Here is a 13,904-nt window from a genome sequence, read left to right as displayed (position 1 = left end):
GGTATAGGAACTGAACCCATGCTGTTAGCATCAATCTGCATGGCAAACCAGCCATCTAAGCCAACCGACTAGTTATGTTTCTGCTATGATTCAAATCTTTTGCTTGCTCTTCCTCTTTTGTTTTCCAAGGTTCAGCCAGTACGCCACACACCAATCACCCTAAACTGATTTGATTATCTCCCAGGTAACCCTGAGCTCACTCTCACCGAGATGAAGAGCTATTCTCCTTTCACCTACATCTGGCATCTCCTCAGAAGAAACGGATTTGATTTTCAATCCTAGTCTTCTCTGAAATCCGTGGGGCTGCTTTAAAATTATTTTCCCTTCAATGAGGTGTTCCCATTTCAACCAAGAGAGGCTGGCACATTTAGTCCTAACACCACCATCAGGGCATCTGAATGTGGTGAACTGTGATGTTTAATTCTCCCTTGGACGTGTGCCCAGCATTTCTGCTATGCTAGCCTGATCAACAACTAAGACGACTTGCTTGGCCACATCGCAGTGAGGGGATAATGGGAAACATCAATCACCTGTAGCAGAGTAGCTGGTGCTTGTAGGAGGGTGATTATACATTGCATAATCACCCAAGTTTTCATTTCTCCATTGAGACGTGTAACGTCCTTTGCTGCAATAAAAGATACAGACTGGAGAACATTGTAAAATACACTTTGCCTTAAATTGACCTACTGTTCCCTGCTAAATGATTTTTTAAAAAAATTGCATAACATAAAATAATGTTTCCTTTTGGATTAATTTAAAAGGAATCACTTTTTAAAGTTTTTCCAGACTCAGAGAGAGAGAGAGACGCTACTGAATTAGGCCATTTGGCCCATCATGACATTGTTGTAAATGATGGCCCCTTTAACAGTGACACAGGAGGAACTCATGCTAAATTGGGGCATACATTCAAGGGCTGGTTTCTCCAATAAGGGGCTTGGTTAGGAAGGACAGAGCAGATTGGACTTTGTTAGCACTTCACAGTTTAATACAATCAATTGTTGAAGACAAACTAACGCCTGATTCCAGTTTATTGCTTTGGCAAATGGATAATTAGCAAAATCATGTTTCTCAAACTTGATTGGGTTTTTTGAGGACGTAACCGAAAAGATTGAGGGTAGAGCAGTAGATGTTATCTACATGGACTTTTTCTTATAAATATTTTTATTGAGAGAAAAGATTTTAAATTTTTTACAAAATAGTATAACAACCTTCTATTATAACGACAATAACAGAAAACAATCTACTATTCTACTCCATAAACCACTGAGGAGAGAGAGAGAGGAAAAAAAAAACCTACAATTCAATAAATAACTAAGAAAAAAAAATTAAATCAAGGTAAATTAAGTTTCATTCTGTTAAGTTACTTCACTCAGCACAATCCCATCAATGCTTCCCACCACCGGGAGCATCAGTAGACATACCCGTATTTGTTCAGGATTTTATCCCTCCCCTTCCCCTTCCCCTCTTCAGGGGCCCCTGGACCGCCCGGCATGGCCCTCATGACTACACAAAGGCCCTGACCAATATAGCCGACAAGTTTGCATCAATATAATTCAGAAAGGGCCGCCACATTCCATAAAACAGTTCCGTTTTCTGGTGCACCATACTTGTAAGGAAGTCCAGGGGGATGTGCTCCAGAACTAATCCACACCAGCCTGACAGTCCTAGGGGATTCTCCCAACACCCAGCTCATTAGAATGTTCTTCCTCACACAGAATACAAGAATATTAAACAGTTTCTTCCCATACATGTCCAAAGAGGGGAGATTTGGCAAACCCAAAAGGAGGGACACCAGATCCACCTTAACCTCAGTTCCCAAGACCCCTTCCAAAACACTCACCATGGCACCCCAATACTTACAAGGCTTGTGGCATGACCACAAGCAATGAGTAAGAGTGCCAACATCTGTTTTACATTTGGGGCACACTGGCGACACTCCTGTCTTAAATTTTACAAGCTGCTCCAGTGCCAGATGAGCCCTGTGGAGTACCTTCAGTTGTGTAGCTTGTGTCATGTTATAGATCGAAAACTTCCTTACATTCTCCCAAATATTCTCCCACACCTCTGGCAAGATTTCCACCCCCAATTTCCAAGTCCAGATTCCGCATAGCCACTCAAATTCCTTTGAAACATTACCTCCTAAGGAGTGATAGAGGGTGCTGACCGAGAGAGCACCCGTAGACCGAAGCGCACTCCTCTCCATACCTGACTTATTGGGACTAACCATCAGTGTAGTCTTTTTCAGTATAAAGTTCCTAACCTGAATGTAACCAAAGAGCTCTCTCCTAGATAACACCAAATTTCTGACTCAGTTGCTCGAACGACATCATGACCTCCCCGTCAAATAGACCTCCCAAACAGGAGATTCCTCGAGCTCCCAGAGCTTAAAGCCAGAGTCCAGTGACCCTGGCCGGAATCCTAACATTCCCGCTATGGGTGTAAAAGAGGAAGTTTTTTGTAATTTGCCCTCGCCTTACCGCATCATTCTCCATGCTCTAACCATGTTCAGGACAGTCTGGTTTCTGCAATGATCCGTAACAGTCCTCCTCTTGTCCTTAAACAACAAACAACAGCTGGAAGGCCTCTGTCCACCCAAATTGATCGTGGGCTCTGGCAGGCCCAGTCAGCCACACAGGATGGCAAGGAACTCAATTGGTGTTCCTTAAAGTCCGGGAAATCCAAATCTCCCATCCCCTGTGGAAGCAGCAATTTGGCAAGCTTAATAAGAGGCCGCCTATGATGCCAGATGAAAGATCCAAACCAACTATAGAGCCTCCGTAGTGCTTGCCTTAGCAGCATCAAAGGGAGCATTTGCATGGATATAATGAGCGTGGAAGAACATTCGTTTTGACCAGGTCTGATTCCTGAAGAAGGGCTAATGCCCGAAACGTCGATTCTCCTGTTCCCTAGATGCTGCCTGACCTGCTGCGCTTTTCCAGCAACACATTTCCATCTCTGATCTCCAGCATCTGCAGACCTCACTTTCTCCCCAGGTCTATTCTACCCAACCAGGATATTGGAAGATCCTCCCAGCACCAAAGGTCCTGCAGTTAGAAAGAGAAGAACGTTATCTGTATAAGGGGTGATCTTATGCCTTCCTGACCCTACCTCTGGGGCAGTTATGTTGGGATTCCTCTGGATGGCCCCTGCCAGTGGCTCAATCACTAATAGTAAATAATAGCAGTGAGACAGGGCACCCTTGTTGGCTGCCTCTGCCAATACTAAAATTATCCGACCGTATACCATTAGTGAGAACCACTGCTTTTGGGTCACTATATAACAGTGCCACCCCCTGGCAAAGACCCCTCCAGGACCAAACTGTTCCAGGAACTAAAAGAGGTACGACCACTCCTCCTGGTCAAATGCTTTCTCTGCATCCAGGGAGACTACCAAGCCCGGGATCGCCCCTGGCCGGCACACCTGGACCATGTTTAATACTCTTCTAATATTATCAGTAGACCTGGAACCCTCAATAAAAGCTGTCTGTTCCTCCAGCAATGCAAAACCCTCTCCAACCTTAAGGCTGGTATTTTGGACAGAATTTTAAAATCCATGTTCAGTAACAATCCTCTAGGATTTTTCCTTTCTTAAGAATAAGAAAAATATTTGCTTCTCTCAGAGAGAATGCGAGGCGGTGCTGACTGTACGAGTAATTGTACGTATCCAACAGTGGCCCGGCCAGAGTGTCCATAAACTCCTTATAAAACTCTCTTTGAAATCAGTCTGGGCCGGGCACCTTTACCACTCTGGAGCTGCCTCACCGCCTCCTGTATTTCCTGGATTGTCAGAGGGGCATTCAGAAAGGATGCCTGCTCTGAAGTTACATCTGGAAGGTCCAGGGTCTTAAAAAAAGACTCCATCTTCATCAATCTGTCCTCAAAGCCTTCCAACTGGTACAGCTCAGAATAGAACTTCTTAAATGCTGCATTAATCTTTTTGGCATCGCAAGTAAGAGTCCCAGCACTCTCTCTAATGGATGCGATAGACTGGGGGGCATTCTTCCTTCTGACCAGGTACACTAGATATCTACCCAGTTTATCACCATACTTGAACAACCTCTGTTTTGCAAAAGAGATTTCCCTGTTTGCTGTCTGGGTGAGCGCAGAAATCAGAGTAGCCCTGAGGGCTGGAATCTGCTGCAACTTGGTTACAGACGGTCTGTCACAGTATGCTGTCTCAGCTGCCTTAGGGCGAGCCTTGAGCAAACACTGCTGCTCTCCCCTCTGCCGCTTCCAGTACACTGAGTAAGAAATAATCAAACCACCTTGGCAGTCTCCCAGAGCACTGACCAATTACTGACTCGAAAGGTTTTAAATTCCCACAAAAAATACTTGCTATCTTTCAAGAGGAAAGGATCCACGTACCAATGCTGGTAGCCTGTCCCGTTACCACTGGCTTGACCTCCATGTACACTGCTGCAGATTGGAAATGGCAATATTCCCTATTCTGCAAAACAGCATCAAATTCAATAGGTTTGATGGGATAAAAAAAAAAACATGTCAATTCTGGTGAAGCGCTTATGTAGGTTAGAGAAAAAGGTGAAATCTCTACCTTCAAGGGTGAAGACGTCTCCTCACATCCTCCAAACCCCATTCCCTCTTCATATCCACCAACTGCCTGGATTGCGGGGGCATAGCTGCAAGGCCCCTTGGCATCCTATCCACCTCAGGGTCAATAAGATGATTAAAGTCTCTCCCTATAATTGTATGACTCACTCCAAGGGCCATCAACCTGGAAAACGCATCCGTTAAAAATTTGAGGGGATGTGCCAGGGTGGTGGGGGCAATATACATTCAAAATCCCATACTCCTCTCCATGTATCAAAACTTTAAGAATTATAAACCGCCCATATTCATCCTTAATTTGGTCTCACAGTTGAAATGGGAGATTCTCCCAGATGAGAATAGCAACTCCTCAACTTTTCGAATTAAAAGATGAGAAAAACACCCATCTGAACCCTCAATGCTCCAACTTCAAGTGCTCCTTATCAGTTAGATGTGTTTCTTGCAGCAAGGTTACATCGACCCTCACTTTTCTAAGACTTGACAGTGTCTTTTTTCTCTTAATTAGGGAATGACTTCCCTTAGCATTCCAGGTGCACCATTTAAATGAATGGCTAGCCATGATTATCCGAAACAGTCCGTGAACCCCCCCTCCCACCCCCAGGAGGAAGAACCTCACTCATAGCACGCCGAATGAAAACACTGAACAGTTCATATAAACTTAAAAATACAACTTCCAAAACTACCAATCAAAACTTCTAACAGCTGCTTCTACAACAGAACAGTGTATAACACAAATCACTCTCACTCTCACTCTCACTCTGACGAGCTGGCCTGCCTCCTCCCATTTAAGAAGCCCTACCAAACGGGTGTTCTTCCAATGGCCTCGATTTTTCGAGGTCATCGACCTGCTCCTCCCAGGCCCGTAGCTGCCGTTCCAGGGCCTGGACGTGACCGGTCGAGGATTCTGCCGCGGCTTTGGAGGCCGCGGTCCGCTGCTCCACCTCCCCAACACGCTGCCCGAGATGCTGGACCTCCTGGCCATGCTCCTGCAGCAGGGCCAAGATCGGTTCAAGCCTGGCCTGGGTCTCCTCCATCATTGAATCGATCTTCTCTCAGAGTTTCACAAACTTTAAAGCTGGCGTGTCCGTTGTTGCAGGGGGGTGCCCTGCTTGCTGCAATCCTCGCTGTCCCTTCCCTTTGGTCATTTTCCTATTTTAAACTAACATTAAACAATTCTGGGGGTCAAAAAGTAACTATTTCTACCACATTGGGTGAATAAAGGGAGGGGGAGTGCACCACTTTGTCTGGGTCATGGTGCAGACCTCAGCAGGGCCAACCTACTGGGGCGCCGCCATCTTGAAGCCCATCTACATGGACTTTATTAAAGACTTTGCCAAGATTCCGCATGGTAGCCTGTGTAGTAAAGTTAGATCACATGGGATTCAGGGAGAGTTTGCCAATCAGATACAAAATTGGCTTGACAGTGGGAGACAGCAAGAGGTGGTGCGGAGGGTTGTTTTTTGGACTGGAGGCCTGTGACCAATTGTGTTCCACAGGGATCAGTGCTGGGTCCAATGCATAAACAGTTTAGATGAGAGTACAGGAGGCATAGAATCCCTCAAGTATGAAAGCAGGCCATTCGGCCTAACAAGTCCACACTGACCCTCCAAAGAGTATCCCACCCAGACCCATTCCTCTATATTTACCCCTGACTAATGCCCCTAACCTACACATCCCTGAACATTACGGGCAATTTACCATGGCCAATTCACCTAACCTGCACAGCTTTGGATTGTGGGAGGAAACCGGAGCACCAGAGGAAACCCACAGAGACACTGGGAGAATATGCAAACTCCACACAGAGAGTCACTGAGGCTGGAATCGAACCCAGGTCCCTGGTGCTGTGAGGCAGCCGTGCTAACCACTGAGCCAACGTGCTGCCTGTTTGGTTAATAGGTTTGCAGCTGACACTGAAATTGGTGGTATAGTGGACAGTGAAGAAGGTTATCAAAGATTACAAAGGGATTTTGATCAATTTTGGAACTGGGCTGAGGAGTGGCAGATGGAGTTTAATTTGGATAAGTGGGAGGTGTGGCATTTTGGTTAACGAACAAGGGCAGGACTTATACAGTTAATGTTAGAGCCTTGAGTAGTGTTGTTGATCAGAGAGACCTAGGCCTTCAGGTACATAATTCTTTGCAATTTGTATCATTGGTAGACAGGGTGGTTAAGAAGGCAGTTAACACACTTGCTTTCATTGCACAGGCCAGTGAGTATAGGAGTTGGGATGTGATGTTGAGGTTGTACTAAACATTGGTGAGGCCACCTTTGGTCTACTGTGTACAGTTCTGGTCACCCTGCCATGGAAGCGATATTAATAAATTGGAGAAGGTTCAGAAAAGGTTTACTAGAATGTTGCTGGAACTGAAGGGTTAGGGAGAGACTGGGATAGGATGAGATTTTTTTTTCACTGGAACATAGGAGGTTGACAGACGACCTTATAGAGGTCTATAAGATCATGAGGGGTATGGACAGGGTAAATAGACAAGGTCTTTTCTCTGGGGTGGGGGAGTCCAAAACTAGGGGGCAAAGGTTTAGGGTGAGAGGGGCAAGATATAAAAGGGACATAAGGGGCAACTGTTTCACACAGAGGGTGGTACGTGTATGGAATGAGCTGCCAGAGGAAGTGGTGGAGACTGGTACAATTATAGCATTTAAGAGGCATCTGGATGGGTATATAAACAGAAGAGTTTAGAGGGATGTGGGCCAAAGATCAGAGTGGTGCTGGAAAAGCACAGCAGGTCAGGCAGCATCCAAGGAGTAGGAAAATTGACGTTTCAGGCAAAAGCCCTCCATCAGGAATAAGGATATGGGCCAAATGCAGGCAAACAGGACTAGTTTAATTTAGGAAACTTGGCTTGGATAAGTTGGCCAGAATGGTCTGTTTCTGTGCTTTATGACTCTATGATCTAAAGCATGATATCTGTACTTGCTTTGTGAAATAATTAACTAGTTATTCCTATTCTCCACCCTTTCCTTATAGCCTTAAAAATGTTCCCCGTTCGAGAATTCAATTAGTTCCCTTTTGAAACTGGCTATGGAGTCTGCTTCCATCATCCATTTAGGGATTGTATTTCAGGTCATGACAACCTGCTGCATAATCATAAAAAAAAACAAATTTTTTTTTTGCCAATTACTTTATGTAAATGGAGAGAGAATTTGCATGCGTGTGAGTTATGATTTGGATTTATGATTTGCAAAATATTAATATATAGCTGTAGCAAGCGATTTGGAAAGCAAATGGAATGAATGCTTTTTATTTCAGTTGGAATGGAATTTAAAAACAGTCCCACCGAGTGTTGCTGAGACTCTATCTGTAACAGTGCCATCCCTCCGTCGTAAGGCCGGAAGTGGGCATGCTCACTGATGAGTTCCCAATGTTCAAAGAGTTGCTTGAGTATCTATGTCAGAAACAGTCTGCTTCCTTCAGCACCAATGGCGACTCCTCAAAAATTGCATCATTTACAGCCAGAAGTGTAAAATGTCCAGCAGTGTCCCAAATGTGGCCTAACCAATGTCCTGTACAGCCACAACATGACCTCCCAACTGGCAGGTGGCAAGTATCATGCCAATCCGACAAGTGCCAGGCAAAGATCATCTCCATCAAGCGAGAACCTAACCATCTCCTTTTTGACATTCTGCAGCATTACAACCACAGAATCCCTCACTTTCCCTATTCTGCAGGGTTGCCATTGACCAGAGCCTGAATGGAACCAGGTTTATAAACAATGTGGTGACAAGAGAAAGTGAGACATTGGGAATTATTCAGCAAGCATCTTACCTATTCTCTCCCCACAGCTGGACCACTATCTACAAGGCACACGTTGGGAGTGGGATGAAAAACTCTCCACTTACCAGGATGAGTGCAACTTTGTCAACATTCGAGCTCAAACACCATCCAGAACAAAGCAGCCCTCTGGAATGGCAACCCATCTATCACATTAAACTTTCATTCCCTCTCTACTGACACTCAGTAGCAGCATCAAGTACCATCTACCAGATGCACTGCAGCAACTCACCAAGGCTGTACCTCCCAAATCTGTGACTTTGATTACCCAAGAATGACAGTGAGAGCAGAGACATGAGAACACTGTTGTCCGTCTCTGAGAGCCAACTCTTAGAGTTATAGAGTCATAGAGATGTATAGCACGGAAACACACTCTTCAGTCCAACTTGTCCATGCCATAGAGTCATAGAGATGTACAGCACTGAAACAGAGCCTTCAGTCTAACTCGTCCATGCCGACCAGATATCCCAACCCAATCTAGTCCCACCTGCCAGCACAGGGCCCATATCCCTCCAAACCCTTCCTATTCATATACCCATCCAGATGCCTTTTAAATGTTGTAACTGTACCAGCTTCCACCACTTCCTCTGGCAGTCATTCCATACACGTACAACCCTCTGCGTGAAAAAGTTGGCCCTTAGGTCTCTTTTATATTTTTCTCCTCTCACCCTAAACCTATGCCCACTAGTTCCGAACTCCCCCACCCCAGGGAAAAGACGTTGTATATTTACTCTATCCATGCCCCTCATGATTTTGTAAACTTCTAAGATCACCCCTCAGCCTCTGACGCTCCAGGGAAAACAGCCCCAGCCTATTCAGCCTCTCCCAATAACTCAAAACCTCGAACCCTGGCAACATCCTTGTAAATCTTTTCTGAACCCTTTCAAGTTTCACAACCCCCTTCCTATAGCAGAATTGCCTGCAGTGTCCCAAATGTGGCCTAACCAATGTCCTGTACAGCCACAACATGACCTCCCAACTCCTGTATTCAATACTCTGACCAATAAAGGAAAGCATACCAAACGCCGCCTACACTATCCTATATACCTACGGCTCTACTTTGAGGATACAGCAGAGACACTTAGAGTTCTGTAGAACCATAATTCATTTATTAAGTACGTAAACAAATATCACACACTTTTAACTACGAGACATATCTCTGTTGCTGTCTTTCACTACCCTGACTTCTGTAACTAAACCCAAATGTTATTACCTGGGGGAGTTTGCAGCTGGACAGGCTGAAACTGCTCGACATCTTCACCACGCCCCCTGATGTAGGGTACTTTTTTCACAACATTAATCTTTGAAGTTTTGCTAAACAAAGGGATTTCTTCAGGCTTTTTATACACCAGTCTCTGTCCCAAGTGTGTCTTACTTGCAATTATGCATGCACATGTCCAAACCTATTCCTTCTTTGGACATATCCATGCGCATGAATAATCCCAGATGTTTTGTCCAAATGTATGCCCTATCTGACAGAGCCAGCAGTTCCTGGTTTTCTGAGGTTTTAATTCTTAGCAGATCTGAGCATATGTCTATTCACCAAAGCAACCTATTCTTTGCCCTGTTAGCTTCCTGTTAATCTTCAGCCTTATCCAGCAACACCAACCCTGCAGGTTCCCCTCCAATTCACTCAACGACCTTACTTGGAACAAGTCATTATGATTGGCCGAATCCCGGAGCCCCCACCCTCACAGCATTTTGGTGTTCTGACATTGTATCAACTACAGCTGTTCAAGAAGGCAGCTCAGTACTGCCGTCTTGACAGCAATATATCTTTGCAATTGCATGACACTGTGGTCTTTTGCTATAAATTCTTTTAAATTGTTTTATGATCCTGCTCCAGTAGTTATCTGATGAAGGAGCAGCACTCTGAAAGCTAGTGCTTCCAAATAAACCTGTTGGACTATAGCCTGGTGTGTTGTGTGATTTTTAACTTTGTCCACCCCAGTCCAACACCGGCTCCTCCACATCACAGCAATTAGTACAGAGGAATAATTGTTGACAGAGGCAAGATTTAATCAAAGGTCACCAGAAAATACTAGAAGTCAGCTACTAGGAGAAACTAGTGAAGCTGGTGGTGTTCTCCTTAGTACAGAGGAACCCAATAAAGAAACATATAAATTAGGAGCAGGATTAAGCCATTCAAACCTTTTAACTTGTACCATGGTTCCCTTCTGATTGTGGCATCGTGGTAATTGCAATAGACTAGTAATCCAGGCACCCCAAGCTAAGGTTCTGAGGGCATGGATTCAAATCTCACCATGGTAGCTGTACACCTTGAAATCAAGCAAAGGTTAATCCCATGTTGACCACTGTCAATTGTCAGGGAAAATCCATCTGACCCATGAGAGATGGAACTCTGCAAGTGAAGAAGGATCATTTCACCTGCAACACTGACCCTGTTTTCCCTCTGCACAGATGTTGACAGATCTGCTGAGTTTCTCCAACTATTTCTGTTTTTCTTTCAGATTTCCAGCGTATGCTATTCTTTTTTTTATCGTGTAATCTGCCATCTTTGCCTGGTGTGGCCTGCACGTGACTCCAGACCCACTCTTAGCTGCCTTTCATGCAATAAGGAAAGGAAAGGGGAGTAAATACTGGTCTGGCATTTAGATTTAATTTACTAAATGTGTGTATTTGGAATCTGATAGATTTGCTGGGGTCTCATGTTAGATGCGCTAGTGAAATTTGTGTTTTGTGACTGAAGCTTTTATGGAGCTGGATGTGCAGTTTCCCCTGGCCAACCGTCTATATGTGACAACAATAGACTGCATTGTTCTACAAGTCACAGCTGGTCTCTTTAGAAGGAAGTAGGATTTCTGAGTACAGCATACTTTCCTGAGTATAGGAAGTCTGCAGATGTGTTAACTGCCATTTTTCCAATTGTGGTAACCAAGCCCCAAAGCCATCCACTGAAGAATATTCCAAATAACTTCACAATGTGGGTTCAAAATCTTTCATTGTATATGTATTGAAACAAAATACAAGAGTATTAATTCCCCAATACAGTCAGTTCTGCAATAACGTGGCAGTTCCATTCTTGGGCAATCCTGTGTTATAAGAAAATCGTATAATAGCAGCACCATTTAAACTAATGGGGCTGGAATCACATTATACCCAACACAAGCTTTAAAAGTTTGTGCTACAGAAAGAGTGTCCCCAATCTGACAATCGTGTTACAGAGAATTTGCGTTAACAAAATGTGCCACGATGGCTCTGTGGTTAGCACTGCTGCCTCACAGCGCCAGACCCGGGTTTGATTCCAGCCTCGGGCGACTGTCTGTGTGGAGTTTGCACGTTCTCCCCGTGTCTGCGTGGGTTTCCTCCGGGTGCTCCAGTTTCCTCCCACAGTCCAAAGATGTGCCGGTCAGGTGAATTGGCCAGGCTGAAATTGCCCGTAGTATTAGGTGCATTAGTTAGAGGTAAATGTGGGGAATGGGTCTGGGTTGGTTACTCTTTAGAGAGTTGGTGTTGATTTGTTGGGCCAAAGGGCCTGTTTCCATACAGTAGGGAATATTTAAAAAATGCACATTACAGCAGTATGACTTATAGTACCTGGTTGCATCTCTCACATGTACCTTTTGCCCTCAAATCTGTACAGTATAGGACATGGCACACAAACATACCCTCCATTTAATACTCTCATCAGCAGCTTCAACTGAATACTGGTTAAAAAGTCATCAACCTAAAACATTAACTTCATTTCTCTTACCTCGGACACTGCCGGACTTCCTGAATACTTTTCCTGCCTTTATTCCAGATCTCCAGTGTTTTGCTTTCGTTCTGAGTTTGCAACTGAAAGGGTTAAGCCGTGGCACATTTCTTTTTAACTTTATTCACTCAAGGGACCTGGAGGTTGCTGGCCTGATCCAGCATTTGTTGCTTTTGAGAATTGCCAGCCAGGATATTTTGCAGCTCCTCTTGTGATGCGTTATTGTTATTGGTAAAGTACGGTAAATCCATTTAATGCAAACTTCAGCTTTTCTCGTGAAAAGCTAATCTTCCAGAATATCGCACCGTGGTTAAAGTAATTGATCGTGGAAATGTACAAGAAAACATTTACCTATTTGCTCCAGCTTTTCCATTTAGCAATCACAGTGAAGTAGTTTTTTACAGTTGTGTGTCCTGGAAGCAATTTAGCAAATCGCATTGTACAGAACCATGGTTGTACAAATGATTGGGAAGCTTCAGAGCGTGTGTTTATTGTTTTTGAGTTTCAGTCACTGATGTGTGTTCTTACTGAGAAAACAGGATTGGGAAAGCTGCTGTTAAGGTATTGTCTTTCATCCATTCCCCAAGTGAAATGAATCGTGCAAATCCTGAGATAGATTGCCCTATACGTGCCCCACAGTCACCAAATAACCGCCTACTCCCACTAAGAGCAGACAAGCCAAATTGGTAGCAAACACAGAGAATGCTGCTTTCTTTTATCGGTCAGAGTATTGAGTACAGCAGTTGGAAGGTCATGTTGTGGCTGTATAGGACATTGGTTAGGCCACTGTTGGAGTATTGCGTGCAATTCTGGTCTCCTTCCTATCGGAAAGATGTTGTGAAACTTGAAAGGGTTCAGAGAAGATTTACAAGGATGTTGCCATCGGGGAGTCCAGAACTAGAGGGCATAGGTTTAGGGTGAGAGGGGAAAGATATAAAAGAGACCTAAGGGGCAACGTTCCCACGCAGAGGGTGGTACGTGTATGGAATGAGCTGCCAGAGGAAGTGGTGGAGGCTGGTACAATTGCAACATTTAAGAGGCATTTGGATGGGTATATGAATAGGAAGGGTTTGGAGGGATATGGGCCGGGTGCTGGCAGGTGGTACTAGATTGGGTTGGGATATCTGGTCAGCATGGACGGGTTGGACCGAAGGGTCTGTTTCCATGCTGTACATCTCTATGACTGGCAGCATCTGTGGAAAGAGGAACAGAATTAACATTTTGAATCTTTTTAAAAATTTATTCACTCACAGGATGTAGATAACTCTGGCTAGCATAGAATTTATTGCCCATCCCTAATTGCCCAGAGGGCAGTTAAGAGTCAACCACATTGCTGTGGGTCTGGAATCACATGCAGGCCAGACCAGGGAAGGGTGGTAGTTTCCTTTTCTAGAGGGGATGAGTGAACCAGATGGGTTTTTCACAACAATTGATCCATAACCATCATTAGATTCAATTCCACTATCTGCCATGGCAGGATTTGAACCCAGGTTCCTGGGACATGAGCTGAGTTTCTGGGTTAATAGTCTCGTGATAATATCTCTGGGTCGTTACATCCCTTTTGATGACTCTGCTTCAGAACGCCTTGTTTCAGATTTCCAGCGTCTACAGTATTTTGCTTTTAACTTGATAAGTTAGTTGGCAACAGCTGTCTCGCCTGTGTCTACTAACATCCAGGTATCACAGCCCTGTCCCCTCCCAGCTTGGGTCACCACTTACTGATTGCTTTTTTTTAAGCGTGAGATGCCTCTTTGACAGTGAACACTACCCCAGCCCAAGATCATGACAAGAGCCACCTAGTTTTATTCATGAGACAAGTATAACTGAGGACAAGGGG

At 44.6% G+C, this 13,904-nt stretch overlaps 1 protein-coding gene across 1 annotated transcript in view; it reads left to right on the top strand.

Moving 5' to 3' along the window:
- The window catches only part of LOC122556180 (phospholipid scramblase 1-like), an 84,825-nt gene that overhangs the window by 33,832 nt on the left and 37,089 nt on the right, over positions 1–13,904 (top strand). The gene's annotated exons all lie outside the window — the stretch shown is intronic.

Source organism: Chiloscyllium plagiosum, unplaced genomic scaffold (assembly GCF_037043375.1).
Source record: "Chiloscyllium plagiosum isolate Xiang-an unplaced genomic scaffold, Cpla_swu_hap1 HiC_scaffold_13, whole genome shotgun sequence".
NCBI classification, from domain to species: Eukaryota; Metazoa; Chordata; class Chondrichthyes; order Orectolobiformes; family Hemiscylliidae; genus Chiloscyllium; species Chiloscyllium plagiosum.
Note: the sequence above shows the minus strand (reverse complement) of the source record. Positions and strands in the feature narration are given on the sequence as shown.